The sequence below is a fragment of the Terrapene carolina genome, unplaced genomic scaffold, assembly GCF_002925995.2.
Source record: "Terrapene carolina triunguis isolate 2854851 unplaced genomic scaffold, T_m_triunguis-2.0 Scaffold96, whole genome shotgun sequence".
NCBI classification, from domain to species: Eukaryota; Metazoa; Chordata; order Testudines; family Emydidae; genus Terrapene; species Terrapene triunguis.
In genome coordinates, this window is record NW_020664447.1 from 49,723,534 (window position 1) to 49,743,295 (window position 19,762).

General features: G+C 41.7%; 1 protein-coding gene across 1 annotated transcript in view; it reads right to left on the reverse strand.

Annotated features, from left to right (window-relative positions):
• The window catches only part of STXBP6 (syntaxin binding protein 6), a 217,808-nt gene that overhangs the window by 101,945 nt on the left and 96,101 nt on the right, over nucleotides 1–19,762 (reverse strand). The window lies entirely within an intron of this gene.

Sequence of the window (19,762 nt, forward strand, 5' to 3'; positions counted from 1 at the left end):
CATATATTGAGGAGATATATATACACACATACAGAGAGCATGAACAGGTGGGAGTTGTCTTACCAACTTTGAGAGGCCAATTAAGTAAGAGAAAAAAAACTTTTGAAGTGATAATCAAGATAGCTCAGTACAGACAGTTTGATAAGAAGCAAGTGTGAAACCTATCACCTCCAGAGAAAGGAAAGAGCCTAGAAGATATAAAAGGAAACTTAGATTGATAAGTTTTCTGTCTGGTAAGAACTTACTTATCAATAGACACAGCTGGAAAACGCTTATGTCTGTATAGATCAGGGGTCAGCAACCTTTCAGAAGTGGTGTGCCGAGTCTTCATTTATTCACTCTGATTTAAGGTTTTGCGTGCCAGTAATACATTTTAATGTTTTTAGAAGGTCTCTTTCTATAAGTCTATAATATATAACTAAACTATTGTTGTATGTAAAGTAAATAAGGTTTTTAAAATGTTTAAGAAGCTTCATTTAAAATTAAATTAAAATGCAGAGCCCCCCAGATCGATGGCCAGGACCCGGGCAGTGAGAGTGCCGCTGAAAATCAGCTCGCGTGCCGCCTTCGGCACACGTGCCATAGGTTGCCTACCCCTGGTATAGATGTAGTTGTGAAATCCTCACGTCTGTATTGTTTTGTATGTTTATTTTCATGGTCTCTGTCTGGTTCTGTAATTGTTTCTGTCTGCTGTACAATTAATTTTGTTGGGTGTAAACTAATTAAGGTAGTGGGATATAATTGGTTAGCTAATCATGTTACAATATGTTAGGATTGGTTAGGTAAATTTTAGTAGAATGATTGGTTAAGGTATAGCTAAAAATATTACTATATAAATTAGGGGCAAACAGGAAGTAAGTTGGGATTCGAAAATAAGGAAAAAGGAACTTGGATTTAAGCTTGCTGGAAGTTCACCCCAATAAACATCGAATTGTTTGCACCTTCGGACTTCGGGTATTGTTGCTCTCTGTTCATGCGAGAAGGACCAGGAAAGTGTGAGAGTGAAGGAATAAGCTCTCTAACAGGGGAAAATCTGGGCCCCATATTCTTTATGCTTACAATAACTAAATTGTACCTGTTGATTTCTGAGTGGAGCTGCAGTGGACTATTAGCCAGCGGGTGTTTCACAGCTACCTAAGTGACACATAATAGATGTTTAAGAGTGACAAAAGATGAGACAGCTTTCTCACCACTTCACTTTTGTCAAACTCTGACCAGATAGAAGAGGCTTAAAATTTGTTTTTAACTAGCCTGCTGCCTTGAGGGAAGGTTTTAGTCTCCTGTGAGAGATAATAAGCACCTTCAAGCTATGGAGCTTTTGTTGAAATTCACATAGCAACACACACGTGATATTTTCACCCACAAAGGCAGTTGGATCTTTACTTCAATCCCACCGTGGCACTTAGAAGGAACAAACTGGCAGGAAAGTGAACCACACCACTGTTCTCCCTGCCTTAACCGCTACACAATTTACTGATCACTCTGAATCAATATTTTTCTTGGTGAGGAAGAGGGTGGAAGTAATTATTTAAGCACGAGTTACCATGCTGAACAGTAAAAAAAAAAAAAAAAAGTTATTCAACTGACGTGAAAACAAGATTTGAGACAATCTTATTTTTATTTATTATAAAAATTTATTAATGAGATAATTTAATACAAGACCAAAACAACACACATCTCCTATATAAACTGTGAAGGGAGCATTTCCTGCATATGGATAGTTTGTGTCACTAAATAAGTCCCCCAGCTTTGGAGGGTTTGCGTCTCCGGCAGGGTCTGAGAGAAAATGGGTCTTAATTGAGTTGTGGTGTGCCTAAGAATTCTGAGCAGACTACCGGGACATTGCTGTTGGTAGCTTTTCTTTTATATCAAGGCCACCAGCACCACTCCTGAGCTTTCTCCAAATTGGGAAGTATAAAAGGCAATTCCCAAGAGAGTTTTGGTGGCTTCTTTTGGTTTAGCCACTGGACAGAGCACAACTCAGGTAACTGTTATGGTAGCAATAAGGGGTCATGTTTAGGAAGGTGGCTGACCTGGCACATAGTAAACTGGCTGTGCTTTAAATATTTTCCTGATTTAAAAAAAATTACTTGGTTTATAAACATTTAAAGTCTTACCATTTATATATATATATATATATATATAACACAATCCATGCAAAGTACAGTACCTTAAGTAAACAAAGCAGAAAATATAAAAGCATTTCACTGGAGTAAATCATTTATCTTTTCAGAGAGGTAAAAAATTATCTGGACTGTAAACGTGCACTTAGTTTAGAGAATGACCACAGAAAGCTACCTTATTCAGGACGTTACACTAGTGGCCAAGAAAGGAGATTTTTGACCCTCATTCTTCAACAAAGATCCCCTCAGCCCACACTCAAATTGTTAGCATAGTGGTCACCACACCTATCAATATTACCTTTCCTGAAAAAGGCAGAAAATACTTAATCTGTTATATGATGCAGATTTTAACAGTGAGAGTATGTAACTAGCGGAATAGTTACAAGGGATGAGATATATTCGCCATCACCTGAAGTCTCGTAATCAAAATTCATTGTCTTTCTAAAAGATATGCTCAACCATAAATTATTGGGCAGCATGAAGGAATTACTGGGTGATGTTCAATGCTCTGTGTTTGCAGGAGGTCAGACTAGATGATTTTAGTATATACTTCAACCCCTGAATTCTATAAATGCAAGGCTATGCATATAGAAGTGTGCTTCAGTTATACAATCCAGTAACCAGCTTAATGTCATCATTGGTTAAGATTTATTTTACCTGGTGAATTCAATATTATCTAGTTCACTATGCCACATGTTTTATTTACAGCGTTGAAAGGTACAGGTTACATAGCTATCCTAATTCAATCAGATCTACTTAACTACACAATTTATTTAGGACTGTAAATTTTTTTTTGTTTTGTTTTTTTTAAATCTTAGAACATATATGTAAGTGGCTTACAAACTGATTTAAGCATTTTTGCAATTTTTGCCCTTAGCATCTATAGCTGGAATAAAGGCTAATTAATCTAGCATAAAGTCTTAAGAAAGCCTGTTGAAGGGAAAAACAAAACAAAACAAAAAGCCCACCCTAAAACAGTAGTAATGGAATTGTCAGGAGTTAAATTACCGTCATTGTCTTATAGGAAGGAAATTACCCCTATCAGCCTATTTTAAAACATTTTATTGACTATTGCTCTTCCTACTACATTTTTAAGCCTGCATATGTGATTGGACTCTTATCCTAGAGCATTCTATTAATTTGCATTATACACTTTACTCTGTGCCACCGAATTTGTGCCATCTTGGCATACAAGACTGAAATAGCAATATTTTATATGGACATGCTTGGAGGCATCAAGCACATTTCCAAAGGTAGCTTAGCTCCCTTCAATTATTATAATTTGCAAGTTTTGATTAACTACTGTTGCCTTAAGAAATCTACCTATATATCTAATACACCGACGGAGATAACTATGTGCTATCCCAAAATTACTTGCTATAGTGATTTCTGTTCAAGTGGGGCAACCATCCCCCACTCTACCGTTGGGTGAACTTCTGCCTTTAGTGAGTCTGCTGCCTATAGAGCTGGCAATCCCCATTGGCAGATACAATTTTCTAGTTGGTGAGCCCCCTGCGATAGGGGTCATAACCTTGTCCTGAGCTGTTGCCCAAAGCACTTTCCCTGCTCCCAGTCACCTGGCTCTGCAGGAAGGTGGTATCAATGAGTCCTTGGTTTGATTGCTCCACTTACTCCCCTCCCAGAAGAACTAGGGAAGGGGTGTGTCTGGGTGTGAATATCAGAGTCTGTTTTGAAGGTGTGCACTCAAAATAAACTTTTGTTAATTTTAACTCCTTTAAGTACTTCAGAGTTCTGGAAGCGTGATTGGATCACTGCTGGCACCAGGCGCAGAAGTATGAAGCATAAACCTTCTGCATCTTCTTCCCTACTTAAGGCAGATTTTAAGTTCAGAAAATCTGAGAATCAACTCCAAGTTAACAGTGGATGAATTAGCATAATTACTGGAACATTACTGATATTGGAATACAATAGGTTTATTGTATTATAACCAGCCTGATTTAACTCTATGCAAATACCCTCTTTACAGTACATCCAGATTTAACTGTCAGTACAATAAGGACAACTAAAACCATGATAAAGATCAGAAAATGTATGGTACAAATAAAGCTTTCAACTTAATGCTACCATACAAGTGAAAAAGGGACTAACAGTGTTTGAGCAGTGGTTTCTTAATTTCTCTTCACTTGCATTCCAATTCAGTAGACATGACAGAATGCATTATGATGTAATTAGACATGAGACCAAAACAGACCTAGCAGTACTACTCACAAATGTTATGGTACATCTTCTAAAACTGCAGAACTCCAGTATACAGCATCTCATTTGGGTATCTCAGAGAGCTTTATAAAAGCCGTGTAACTATCATCACCATCTTATACATGGGGAAGGAATGTGCATTATAAACCAATATAATTAGATACAAGTGAAAATGTTCAAAGGCACAGAGATTCATTTTAGGGTTAAGTCTGAAAAACACTAAAACACAAAAATCAAACTTGATTTATATTCCCAAATTATGATTAAACCACTTTTTTTTTTTAAGATTTTTTTTTTAAAGTTTCCCCACATGACTATCTGACATCTATAGAACCCAGGCTGTTGACTTTATCAGTTTGTATCACTGACTAATCAGAAGACTAGTGGCTCAACTTTTTATGCTTTTTTTTATTTTTTGTTTTACCAGGTTAACTTTCAAAACCAAAGTCATAGGCCACTGAATCCCCAGACCACCCCCATATTCCACTTGAGCACCAATCATTATAGCAATAAAGAGCCATTTGAGATGTGCCACCACAGTGTTATATGTAAAAATGGTTTGAAATGTATTGTAGAACCTGAATTAGATCAATTTGCTGGAACAATTGGACTAGAGATAATTAATAAATCATGTTGACTTGTTTAAAAATATTTTTATTTCTGTAGCTTCTTGGAGAAACCAACGAGTTCTGCACAAGATTAACTGGATTTCTTAACCTTCCGTGCACATTGCATAACCCAACATTTTCATTAAGGCACTTGGGTAGGTTGAGGATTCATAACAAGTGGGGCTGGAAATTGCAAGATGATATAGGTAGGGTCTTAAGAGATGAATGAGCTTTTTGTCAAATTGGTGTTTTTTGTGGGAGAGCCTATAAACTGGAAAGATGCATCAATGTTGTACTGACAAATGGTTAGATTTTCTAATAGTCTGTTTTAAATTTTGTGAGGCAGTTAGAGCTCTGAGTAGAAGCTAGGGGAAAAAGGATAATCTGCCTACTAACTGTTGGAAAAGTATGTTTTTCTTCCTGGTCTTCTGTGGCTCTCTCTGGTGCCCTCAGTCTCATACCTTTTGCACTTCCAGTTAATTGTTGATGTTGGGAGAAATACGTCCACCACCCTAGTTTGCCTGTGATAGAACTTCCTCCCTCTGCAGTTCATTACTTTAATCTTTTTGACGCATGCGGATCATGGGGCAGCTCTTACTGTGTTGGGTTCTGTCCCCAGATTAAAAATTGTATTAATATGATGTTTAAGAAAAAAAATCAACATTACAGAGTTTAAGCATAGAAGTTTCTGGTTATCAGGGAATAACATCCAGATTATCGAGGGGTGCGAAGTTCGGTTTAAGATTGGGTGGCATAAGGAATACATAATCTGCAATATCCCCGATTGGGGGTAAATGGTTGATGGGGCAAAATACGGACACTGAGATATGAGGGTATGAAGTTCATATAATAGCTATATTCGGGTGTGGGTTATCATGAATGGATATGACGATGAGGATGGATTGACCCTCATTCGGTAAGATTTAATGTTCAGAGAGTTTATGGTTCCAGTTCATATGATCCAATGGAGAAAGTCTCTTGGTCCCTTTCTCGTAGTCGAAGAATGATGTCACTCCGGCTCATGCCTCCTGGTACTGTCGGTGGCCGGCGATGTGTTCGATGTAGATGTCCCTGGACCATCGGATGGTGTCAGAGACCGTGAGGCACCGCATGAGCCGTGTGTAGCGTCTACCAATCCCGCAGGTCCGCAGCACACGCTCGTTGCAGGGGTCCCAGGCACCCAGGGCTCCGACGATCAGGGCATCCATCTGCACCTCGTAGCCCTTTGCTCTCAGGGTGCCGGCCGGGGGGGGGGCGTACTTTTCCAGCTTATGAGCTCGGGCTTCGCGAAACGCCGGGGTCCTGTTCTCAAAGGAGATGTCAACGAGGATGATCTTTTTCTGGGCCTCGTCGGTGACGATGTCAGGTCGTAGTTGGCTGTCGGTACCAGGGATGGCACAGTTCACGGAGATCTCCCCCAGGTGTGGTGCGATGGCTTTCACCAGGCAGTTCTGGATGGCGTTGTGGCGCAGCTGCCAGGCTCTGGAGTGGGGTTTGCAGCTGCACAGGACATGGGGCAGGGTCTCGGAGTAGCCGCACTTCCTGCAACGCTTGTGTCGGTTTCCGTGGCGGACGGCTCCGTTGAGCGGGATGCAGTTGAGCCGGGCACGGTGGATGAACCGCCAGTCGCTGAAACAGATGAAGCTGCCCCCGGCGAGGAAGTGGTAGCTGGCGTCCCCCCACTTGCTGTTCAACTCGAAAGCTTTACCCTAGTCCGGTTTACGCTTCAGGGTTTCCACGTACAGCAAGTGGATGGCAGCCTTCACGGTCCTCTCCAGCAAGCCCCTGACGCTTGGGATGACTATGGTGTTGTCATCGGACCTGATCTGCGGCACCAGGACTCCCAGCTCCTGGCGCTCCTCGCACTACTCCCAGTGGCAGCCGATGCACTTCTCTAGGCGGCGTGTGGCGTTGCGAGCGTGGGACCACAATGAAGCGACGTCATGCCCATCCCGTCCGAAGTCCCCATCCAAGGAGCTACTACTCTTAACTAGATCTTTTTTTTGCTGATTTGGTGCCCTAGCCAGGCTGCTTTAACAGAGAGCATGTCCCCTTTCTAGTCCAGGGGACAGATAAGCATAATCATCCTTATTCTTTTATTTCCCATTATCTACTGATTTTAGCATCTTGCATTCCAGGCAATTACCAACCCCTCCTCAGAGACAGCTTGTTAGTCATGTGAGCTTTCTCTCCGGCTCCTAATAATGGTGCAGGAATTAGTTTAGCTAATGGGATGAAAACCAGCTAATAGCGGGGCCAGAAAAGAAACAGTGATGTGAGAACAGTTGAATTAACTTGAGAAACTACTGACAGGAAATACAATGGTTAAAATACTCACTTCTTGTAGTGTTTCCCCACATATTTGTGCCATAATTGCTTTATGCATGTATTTTAAAGTGTCACATGTTTCTACACAATAATAGATCTGACCTCTCACCCATAAATTTCTAAACAAATAGAACTATACTAAGAAGTCGATGCTTCCCACATGTGTTGGAGGGGAAGCAATTTCCCCCCCTCTATACTGAACAATCTTTCTGGTATTGAGGTATTCAGGACTGTACACAGTAGGCTAGGGCCAGTCACCCCAGTGCCACGGACACAGACAATGAAGTGATGAATCAGATTCTGTGCTGAATTTCCCAGAAGGCATAGGCCAGGGAGCTAATTCATGCCACATATGTGCTGCCTAGATTCTGGCTTGTAGGAGCTGAAACAGTCTCTAGCATAAACTGGAACAGCCCTGGAGGCTGCTCCATCTAACAGCAATCTCTCTACAGTGGCCTATGGGCTGCATTGCCAGACTATCCATAGGACCAAGAGCTACAGCTACTATTCTGGTTTGCACTAGGCATGAAATTTGCTGGCCTGAGTATACCACCTCCCCTCTTTCCTCCCCACTCATACCCCCTCAGGGTTTGCAAGGATCAGTAGCACAGGGCCACTAATGAGAGCTCTACAGTATTCCTGCTGTGACTCTGGTAAGCCAAGTGCCAGCTATGGCCAAAGCCTAAGCGTCAGCTGAGAACAGACAAACCCACAGCTGGAAGCCAGGCCAATTCACTTATGTACTAGTATAGATCAAAATGATTGTTAAATGTATATATAAGAATGTATTTGGTGTTTAAACTTCATGAAAACTAGTGGGGTGCTGAATGCATTGCTTTCACTTATCTGTATTCTCTTATGTAATAGCAAACATTTACAATGCATATATCCTGTAACTACATAACCCATCGAACTAGAAATAAGCCTTGTGTAATGCAAATGAAGAGCTTTAGCAGGAAAGTACTAATTCTTGTGCATGTGAAGGCAAGTGGTCATTGTGTATGATGATCAGAGATCAAAGACTCTAAATGTATTCCTCTCCCTCTGCCAATCAAAGAAAGATGGGTGGGAACCCTGTCAGCTTGTTTTCTGTGACAAGATGCTATCAGTATGAACACAAGGAAAAACTCCTCATTTCTGGACTGTTTGGATTCTAATAAGGCAGAATAACTGAACGAGAAAATGGAGATCCCCAGAGTTATTCTGTGTAGCCCAGAGTGACTTTGGGAAACTGACCGATTACTACATCTCTGCTACCATTTGGAATTATGGACAATGACCCACCTGTACATAAATTTTTATGTATCACGTCTCAGTAACTCATTCCTTTTTCTTAGCTAATAAACCTTTAGTTGGTTTACTATAGAATTGGCTACTGATGTTGTCTTTGGTCTAGGATCTAGGATGCAAACAGACCTGGGTGAGTGACTGGTCTCATGGGACTGGATGTAATCTGAATGTGTTGATCACTTACACCAAAAATCACATCTATCACATAGTCCTGCCTGCCTGCATAGCAAGTTAGACTGGAGTGCCTAAGGCCGTGATACTCAGACTGAGGCTCACAAGCAGCTCTTTGCAGCGCACGATATTAAAACTCTGCATGATTTAATTATTAACCAATCAGGATGCTTTTACTATGTTATTAACCAATGGTAGTTCATAAAATAATAATACTTGGTCAATCATTTTGCTGTGAGAATATATATCTATTTCCCTATTATACTGTTTAAATATGAATATACTGTACAGTACTATACTAAATGAAACAATGAATTCACACTGCTGTGGCTCTTTTGGGTAATGTTGATCACTAATTCTGCTCCTGAACCACTCGTTTCTGAGTATCACTGGTCTAAGGGGACTGTCTGTGACTCCATTGCAAAGCTACTATAGTACTTTATACTCCTGAGGGAATTCTGCGCCAAAAGATTAAAAATTCTGCACACAATCTTTTAAAATTCTGCAAATTATATTTGTCAATAAATAAATGTGGCTCCAGCATGGCAGTGGGGAGCACAGGCCACTGGCCGCATTGAGGTGGGAGATCACCCTGAAGCCTCCAGCTCCCCCAGTACAGGGACTTGGCAATGAGGCTGCACCTGACCCTAACACAGTGCAAGGGCTGGGTCTGCCCCAGAAACACCCCAGGGCCCTGCCCCTCTGTGCCAGGCAGGCTCAGCCCAGCAGGATCCAAGTGTGGAGGAGCTTAGTGTGGGGGGATCCAGGTGTGGGGTGAGAGGTTTCTGTGTGAGGCAGTCTGGGTGCGGGCAGCTCAGTGGGAGATCTAGATGCACAGGGGCTCGTTGGGAGGTTCTGGGTGCAGGGACAATGGGACTCCGCAGGGAATCCAGGTGATGGTGGTTGGGCCCAGCGGGAGTGTGGGGGGGGGGTCTGAGTGTGGGGAGATTGGGCTTGGTGGGGGGCTTGTTTGGGAGTGCGGGCTCAGTGGGGGTCCACATGCTTGGGGGGGTCCAGGTGCATCTGGTTGGGGCTCAGCAGAGTGGGGGTCTGGGTGTGGGTGTGGGGGGCTTGTTGGAGGGGTCCAGGTGTAGAGGGGTAGGGCTTGTCAGGGTGAAGGTTTGATGGGCCTGCTTAATGGGGGAGACCCGCTGCTGTTGAGGGGATGCCGCATGCCGGGATGCCGCTTCCCCCCGTGATTCCCCTATCCCCTTTTCTTCTCCATCCCCCTCCCCTCACTCCCACATTTCCCTCCCCTTGCCCTATTCCACCCCCTTCCTTTCCCACTGCCTCTTCCCCCCTCACCTCCCCTTCCCACCCACATTTACCCAGCCCCAGTGCGAGCACTCACTGTTCCACAGAAAATAGGAAGGCTCCCAGCATACAAAAGGGGAGCACAACTGGTACTAGGACCCAGGAGGCTGCATTCAGCTGCAGAGTCAGCAGAGCCAGAGACACAGTCTCTGAGCTGGTCAGCCCTGTGTTTGCAGAAATGAGGGAGGGGGGAGGCAGTGGCACATAACCCTGTGTGCCTCCCACCATGCCTCGCCTCTGTTTCGGGGGCAGTCCCCACCCAAAAAACTGCACACGTGGTTGCCCCCCACCTGCGCGCCGGCTTGCCTTTGCTTCCCTACCATTTTCTGCAGGGAAAAGCAGGAAATGTGGGGGCGGGGGGCATTTTCTGCAGGCGCGCAGTCCTGCAGAATCCCCCCAGGAGTAACTTTAGGAGTTCACGTTTGTTATTGGCTTGATGAAAACTAATTATAGAACATGCCACCAGTTTGGGGTGTCCACCCTGCTTTGACAGTCTGCCCTAAGGTATGCACTCATGGTCAAGAGCCACTCCAGATAGCATGAGACCTGCATCACAGGGATTTCCCTCCTCAAAGCCCTGAAGCTCATTTATAGCCTTGATAAGCTGCTGAAGCAGCCTATGGCAGTGCTTCTCAAAGTCGGGCCGCTGCTTGTTCAGGGAAAGCCCCTGGCTGTTCTGGACGGTTTGTTTACCTGCCGCGTCCGCAGGTTTGGCCGATCGCAGCACCCACTGGCCGCGGTTCACCGCTCCAGGCCAATGGGGGCTGCATAAAGCGGCGCGGGCCGAGGGATGTGCTGACCGCCCTCCCCGCAGCCCCCATTGGCCTGGAGCGGCGAACTGTGGCCAGTGGGAGCCGCGATCGGCCGAACCTGCGGACCTGGCAGGTAAACAAACCGACCCGGACCCCCAGGGGCTTTCCCTGGGCAAGCAGTGGACTGGCTTTGAGAAGCACTGGCCTATGGGGCCAAATCCAGGTCAGAATGCCTCTGTATGCATATATGCTCTGAGCAGGGGTTTGGACTACATGACCTCCTGAGGTCTCGTCCAACCCTAATCTTCTATGATTCTATGTATACACATATGCAGCAAAGACTCAAACTCCCTCGTTCACATTGTGATGTCTTTGCATACATAACCTTAAGTCACTCTTTTTATGCTACTACATTACATCTTAATATCTATGAAATTAATTAACTATCACTCCAAGTTCTCTTTAGGTATTAGATGGTAGCCAATTATCTTCATCCCATTCAGCTATGTTGCAGATTATATTTTTCAGGAAAAATGCAAATCTTGGGTATAATTTCCTACCCATTGCACACATGGCATTATTTCTTGGTTCTGACTGTATTTGCAACGCCTTCCAATGTATTATCTGTACATTTAATTAAGTGGTGTTTACCACTGCTTTGAGGAATAGTCTAAGTGGTTGTTCTACACAGGGCAAATTGACCAGCATATTTACTCCAAATAACTACCCTGGAATATTTTAGCTATTCCATGTGGGCACTCTATTCTGGAATAAAAGTGACTTTATTCCAGAATCGTTAGTGTGCTTTGTGAGTATGCCAATTATTCCAGAATAGAGCGTCCATATGGGGAGCTATTCCAGAATAGTATCAGAGGGGTAGCCATGTTAGTCTGGATCTGTAAAAAGCAACAGAGAGTCCTGTGGCACCTTTAAGAGTGTCTAACGAAGTGGGTATTCACCCACGAAAGCTTATGCTCCAATACATCTATTAGTCTTAAAGGTGCCACAGGACTCTCTGTTGCTTATTCCAGAATAGTTATTGTGGAATTGCTTATTCTGCAATAGTTATTCCAGTCAATTTTCCCACATAACTCTTAGAGGGAGATTTTATGAAGCACCATAATCAAGTTCTTTACTGGAGTCCGTATAATGCATTTACTCTGTTTCAGTCATCCACTAATTTTGAAATTTGTTCACAAAAGCCATTAGAGTTGTTCTTTATAAGCCAGTACTATTCCTGCTTCCATTTTGAATGGAATTTTCAAAAGCATTCAGCACTGGCATAACTCTTCACCCATTACAGTCAATCACCATATCCCTAACCTCTAAAGCAAAGGTCGACTATTAGTGCCGCAGAAGCCAGCTCCCCCTTTTCTCTCCCCTGACCCCTGGCCATGATCTGTTCCACAGCATGTAGAAGGCCTGGGGGAGGAGCAGGGATGGGGCGTGCTCGGGGAGTGGGCGGAACTGGGTGGGAAGAGATGGGATAGGGTGGAGCGGAGGCGGGAAGAGGCGAGGTGGAGGTGGGGCCTTGGGGGGAGGGACAGAGTGGCGGCGAGGCATGGGCTAAGTGGGGGTTGAGCACCCGTATGGAAAGGAGGAAGCCGTCACCTGTGCTCTAAAGCTTTACTTACTATTTGTATTATAGTTTTCTGATTGTTCAAATTAAACTAGTTGGATGTTAATCGTCAGGATTGTTTGCTCTATTCTAGTCCTTGAGTAACATCCTGATTTCCCAATGCTTAAAAAAAAAAAAAAAAAAAAATTACCACTGGTTTGTTAAGAATCTATATACTGGAATAGTCATAATTTTGCCTCTGTGCCTCAGTTTCCCCACCTATAAAATGGGGGTGATGATACCTACCTCCTTTGTAAAGTACTTTCAGCTCTATAGATGAAAAGCATTACATAAGAGCATTTGTAGGATGTCACTGCCTTCCCTGCAGCTCTGGGACTCTCAATGCTATGCTGTTGTGGCTCAGAGCCCTGATACCAACAGCTAGCACACAAGCATGCAGGTCCCACCCTAGCTTCCACCACACAATTATTTTCCGGACCAGTGCGTTACCAGTTTTATATGATACATGACACCTTTTAGATGCAGATTATGATAACAGCACATTAGGTGTCTGTCACTCCTGACAAGAGTTGTGAACACAAAGTAGTGAACCACTAGTGGGCCTCTGTGTCACATACAAACTTAGCAATACTTCCAAATTGTTCATATAACATCTCTTAAGTATCTTCTTTTTAAGCAGCCCTGTAGCTCAGCCAGTTTAGAATAATTAGTATTTGTTTTCTCACCACTATATTTGTAAAGGCACTTCTAATTCCCCTTAAAGCTGTATGACTAGCCTTGACTCATTTCTGTGGAAAATATATTTTCCCTTCAGAACTATATTATCAGTATATATTATCTGAATATAATAGAATAGATTTTGTACTTGTACTTATAAGAACAAACTTTGATTGTTTTTTCCCTCCAATTTCCATGTTAGAAATATGATCATCCAGAGATTTAGTTCACATTAATCTCAGTTTCCTGCATGGATGGCCCATATGATACAGAGCCTAGTTCAGTGTTTTTCATAATTGGGCAAATCCCTGTTAAACATGCCCGGTTCAGTACTTTCCATAATCATGACATAATTGGATAAATCTGTTTTACTATCATTAGGAAACTCCACTGGGTTTAATTCTGGAGGGTATAAAGCAACGTGGGATGTGTTCTGGGGAAAATGTACATTGTTAATATTGCTGAAATTTAAAGACAAATACAAAATGACACACAGACTCAACAAAAACTGTGCTGGCAGTGGTTTAATCTTTCATTGAGTTTGCTTATATTAATTTCCTTCCTCACTAGCCTTACATTTGTCAGTCTTTCAAAACAACATCCTTTCCTATTTTCTATGCTCTCTTTTAGGGTACTCATTAAGACATATATTATGTCACTGATTTGTGATGTTAATAGTGTCTCAAACTCATAAAGCTGTTATTTCTTCTGCTACCAATCTATTAGTCTTGTAACAGCCCTGTACTGTTAAGAATTGGAATAGCAACACAATGTTCTCAGCCTTTGACACACAGAGGCTGGAAGAAAATAGTGTGAAATTCTAAGGTCCCTTCAGAAAGCAATGGTATTACTGTCATCAGTTGAAAGCTGGAAGTCCAACAAAAACTCAAGGGAAAAAGCAGGATAATTTTAGAACACACCACACATTTCAAACAAAGAAAGAATGCTGGATGAGCTCAAATACAAGGGGAAAGACATACATTACGCCTGCTGAACATTAAGTTACAAAATGCACCGCATTTTTTTTAAGACATCGATTTAACAGCTTGCTACTCTCCCCGAACATTATGGTACCTCTCCAGACACCAACTCCTACCACCACCAACAGAGTTACATGTTTTTAGTTGCAATTATAAACTAAATCCAGCTCACCTCTTTACCTCCCACTTCCTATCAGTCAGCTGCCTTGATCTGCCTATTCAACCCATTACTTCTCAAAATTAAATGGAAGGCATTTTGTCGATTTTACAATATTGAAGGAGTCACACAATACCTATCCTACTTGAAATAATTCTGTATTTTAACAATTTAAGAAAAAAACCTGCAGTAAACATCCCCAGAGATTCCAAGTCATACAGTTCTGTGGCAACTGGAACTATCATATTCAATCACTGTTCATTCTGATCTGCTATTGCAAAGATCCTTCAGACTCAGTACATCAGTAGCTTAAAAACATTAAGTTGAGAAGCATGGGATATCCATCCTCAGAAATAGGTTTCCTCTCCATTGTTATTTTATCAGTAAACTATAGCACATAAAGAATGCATCTAATGAAGAGAATACAACAGAATGTGAAGCAATGGAATCTCTAATCCATAAAACCTATCACAGTGTAGGCTGGTAGTTTCACAATCTCACACATACTAACTTGCTCTGAAGAGTGCTGGATAGTGTACATGTTATTCAATTTTGTGGTGAATATGAGTATTCTCCAAGGATGTTTACAATGTAATCACAGATAATTCTGAATAGTTAAGAAATCCATCATGTTACAGAGAAGAAACTTATTGTATTTACAGCAGTGCTAATTTTTAAAGTTTATTTATAAATACACCATATTAATTTTTTTTAATACTTCTACAAATGAACAACTCAATCTGTTTTGGAACATTTGGGTTGATCTTGTCTCTCCATTTAAACTGCTCAAGAATTTTTCCACAAGACTCCTTCATTCTCTACTTAAAAAGGTGTGTGACATTATAAAATGAGAAAAGAGAGGAAAGAATCTAATACACGTGATGTCATAACTGTCTGTGGCTGGTGTATTTTGTTCTGTTCCTCATGTTAGCAGGAATTTCACGCCACAGAATTTAAAAAAAAAAAAAAAAAAAAATTAAAAAAAAAAAAAAAAAACAGACTAGAAAAAAAAACAGACTAGGCAAGTTCACCCAGCCTACTGCAGCATTAACCAGAAAGTCAATTCTACCAACTGGAGAATCTAGGCCATGCTGGGTTTTACTGGGTCCAGCAGAGAGATGACCTTTGAAAATTAATCTCTCTTAAGAGATCATTATTTCCATCATCATCTGAAGTGTATTGAACCTAGCCATTCTGGAATATTACAATATGCAAAACTTTGTAAATTGAGGTTACTTTGAAGATCACACAAGTTCTCTCTGATGAAGGGCCTAGAACTTGTTGCGCCATAGATGTATTATTGTCATCACACATGGACTTTCAAAAGAAGGGTTAATTTTTTTTAAAAAGGGTGTATATAAAATCCCAGATGGAGTTCTCAAAACTAGTCTGTCAAACAAGAAAAACAAAAACCAGGTGTGTTTATCATCTCCCCCGTTGAAGAGTATTAAGCTTCCAAATTCTTGGGCACTTGCAGCTCCCAAAAAGGCATTTCCAGATGGTATTTCAGAAAACACTGAATATCTAAACACTCAAATGAGGCAGAGCCCAAAACACCTTGTGGGCCTAGCAGATGCAACCTGGGAAAAGGAAGCTTCTATTCTCAGAGTGCAGTGAATGAAAAAGCAGCCTGACCAAAAACTGGAAGACACTCAGCACAATGCTTTATTTTAAAAATAATTTGTAAAAGGTACTGATGCTAGCACTTCAGTATCCTACCGCTCTGTTCTAATACAAATACCAGGCATCACAGATACTGAAGCTGCTGTGTCATTGTTTAACATGTCCCGAGCAAGTCCAGACACCCTACATTAGATATAAAATAAACTAAAATACAGAGATTTACTGGAACAGTGTTTGGTATTAATATGAATTTAATTTTATAGATTAGTTGGTCTGGCAGCAGGAAGCCGAGGCTGCAGATTCTAAATATAACTGCTTTCTCTCTTTCACCATTCCCCCGACTGGTTAATGCTTTCCAACACCCCTACCAATCCCCCTTGAAAGTGAATTTTCAAATGGCTGACACACAGAGGCTGGAAGAAAATAGTGTGAAATTCTAAGGTCCCTTCAGAAAGCAATGGTATTACTGTCATCAGTTGAAAGCTGGAAATCCAACAAAAACTCAAGGGAAAAAGCAGGATAATTTTAGAACACACCACACATTTCAAACAAAGAAAGAATGCTGGATGAGCTCAAATACAAGGGGAAAGACATACATTATACCTGCTGAACATTAAGTTACAAAATGCACCGCATTTTTTTTTTTAAAGACATCGATTTAACAGCTTGCTACTCTCCCCGAACATTATGGTACCTCTCCAGACACCAACTCCTACCACCACCACCAACAGATTTACATGTTTTTAGTTGCAATTATAAACTAAATCCAGCTCACCTCTTTACCTCCCATTTCCTATCAGTCAGCTGCCTTGATCTGCCTATTCAACCCATTACTTCTCAAAATTAAATGGAAGGCATCCTGCTTCATTACTTCCATTACTCCTTTCTCCACTCCTCTGCCAAATATAATTAGGACGGTTAAAAAAAAAGTCATAAGATGCCCAACATTATTTCAAATGTTCAGAAATACTGTCCATCCACTGCTTTATATGATCTAGACTTTGGGATCCTGCAGAAGTCATCAGTTGCAATACTGACAAGTCTCCATTTCCTTTGTGGGTTATTTTTAGCTCCTTGTCCTTCCATCCCAAATTCAAAATCACAAAAGACACCATAAGAGCTGCTTGGATAAGAACTTCTTGAAAATAAGGAAAAATATTTCCGATGTTTTAAGCAGCCTTTCTCCTCTGGTATTTGATAATCTAGTTAAATAACACAGAAAGGGGCTGAATTAAGGTTGACCAGGAAACCTTGTTTCTGGTATTTCCTAAGTTCTGAGTCCTTGACTTTGCAACCTTAAAGTTTTGTTAAGGTGGGTTTTGTGTGTCTTCATTAAAACTTAATATCCCTTTACTATCCTATTTGCTTCTGGATACAATTCAGCTTCTAACTTTTCATCTTTGACAGGTCTGCCTTCATTTGGTATTAAAAAGTTCATTTACAATTAACAGCAAGATAATTTCTTGGATAAAAGAAAAAAGGGCAGTAAAATATTAATAACCCTTCACACTGTAGGGCACAAGCCAGCTTATTAGGGTGTTAGGAAACAGCATTTCCTACGAGCAGGTTATACCATAATTGGCCACTTCAAGATTCTTGCACCTTGCTCTGAAATATCTTTTACTAGTCACTGTCAAACAGGATACTCCACTAAGTGGACCACCATTCTCATCCAATATGGCAATTCCTACGTTAGCTGCATCAACAGAGGCACTTACCAATACAGCATGTTGCCTTCAAAAACAAAAAATGAGGTACTCCTTGAAGCATGACATTCTTCTATTTCCTTGGAGAGTATAACAATTTACTAGCAGATCCTGGTAAAATGTAATTTTACACAGAATACTAGTAGGCATCTGTCAAGAGGCAGCCACCTACCAAGGTTTACAGTCACACAAGGAATTAGGTGATAATTGTCTTTTTTGGTCAAAGTAGAATGAAAATAACAATTTTTGTCAAGATAAGGACTTGCTGAAAATAGTGTGAACATTCACAAAAAAAAAATTTTTTTTAAGTTAGTCAGGACTATTACAGTAAGTTCTACTTGCACTTTCAAATTACATGCTACATATAATGCATGTAACGGATATTAGGGTGTTTAGGACTATGTCACCTTATTACCCTCCCCCCCTTCCTCCAGCAAGAGAGAGATTTGTTTGTGCTTAACTGGGTGTTAACTCCCCGACACCACCAGCCTGTTAACCACCCAAACAATCTCCCCTCGGCTATGCCAGCCCTTACTTTGCCTTGCAGGTTAATACATGCACCCCAGTCCCCAAGGCCCTCTGAAGCATCCCCCTGTGGTATTCAGCCCCTTATCCACTGAACACTCACATTAATACCAGCTATGCTGTTCCTCAAGGAATACTATTCACACCAGCCTGATTGACTCAACTCAAGATTAATTCTTTTAACATTACTACAGCACTAAGATACATTTATAGTGAAAACAATCATAAGTTTATGTCAGCTATCAAGATTTAAGAGATAGTGAGCAAGGCCACTACCACCACGGCAAATCCCAAAGGGTAATAGCCTCCTTGCAGATCAAACACTACTTGGACCATCTCTAGATTGGTCCTTAAGAGGGTCTGAGTAGATGTTCAGTCTACACCCATCTCTGGCAATTTTTCTGTTCCAATTAAGCTTTTGGCAACTACATGATCACTGACCAAGTAGCATTTTGTCCAAGTCATATCTATCATTAAAACTTCCAGAAACTTTTAAACATTGATTCTAGCCAAATTCCTGGGTTATTTGCAACTGTATTTGATTTAAAAACATGACATCTTCAGAAAAATAATTTCACCGTATTTTAATCAGCTTACATACCGGTACATGCCTGTTACACTTAAGGAGGAAATCACCTTTGCATGTTGATGCAGTGCCTTTTAAATGCCTGGAAAATTCATATTTCTTTTAGTCTGCATCCTGTGCTCTACGATGACTGTCAGGAGTGTATCACTATAACGTGACATTACCAAATGAAGCGATAAGGCAGTTTGGGGGGGGGGGGGGAGATAAACCACCATGTTATAGGATTTGTTACTTGTAATCTTTAAAAGACAGGTTATTCACACAACTGATACTACAAACACAGAAACTAGGACAGATGCAGTTTTGGTGCCAGATCTAGATTTAAATATGGAGGGCAGGAAAATAGCTGAAAACATCTTGAAGTGGTCCAAATTGCATCAGGAGGGAATTTAATCTAAAGAGTATAATCCTTCTTCCCCTGTTGTCTGCTGAAGCCTCCATATGTATTTCAGGCTCTAAAGAATGTATTAACATGGCTGTGTAAGGAAGGGAAGGAGCCTATAATGTACAGTAACGCCTCACTTAAAGTCGTCCCGGTTAACATTGTTTCGTTGTTAAGTTGCTGATCAATTAGGGAACATGCTCGTTTAAAGTTGTGTAATGCTCCCTTCGAACGTCGTTTGGCAGCTGCCTGCTTTGTCTACTGCTCGCAGGAAGAGCAGCCTGTTGCAGCTAGCTGGTGGGGGCTTGGAACCAGGGTGGACCGGCAGCCCCGCTATCAGTTCCCCACTCCCCTGTGCAAGCAGCTGCCTGCAGTTCAGCTGTGTCCCTCCTCCCACTGCCATGTGCTGCCTCCTGCCCTCTGCCTTGGAGTTGCTCCCCGAGACTCCTGCTTGCTGTGCCAGGGGAAATGCGCATATCTCCCTCCATTCCTGCTGCCTTGCAGAGTGAGAGAGTTAAGCCTTGAGGGCTCAGCCAATTGCTAGTTCATCATTTAGCAGTAAGGGAAATATCCCACCCTCTGACTCCTCCACCTCAACCAAGCTTCACAATCATCATCACTATGTACCAGTATTAAATTGTTTGTTTAAAACTTATAGTGTGTGTGTGTGTGTGTGTGTGTGTGTGTGTGTGTGTGTGTGTGTG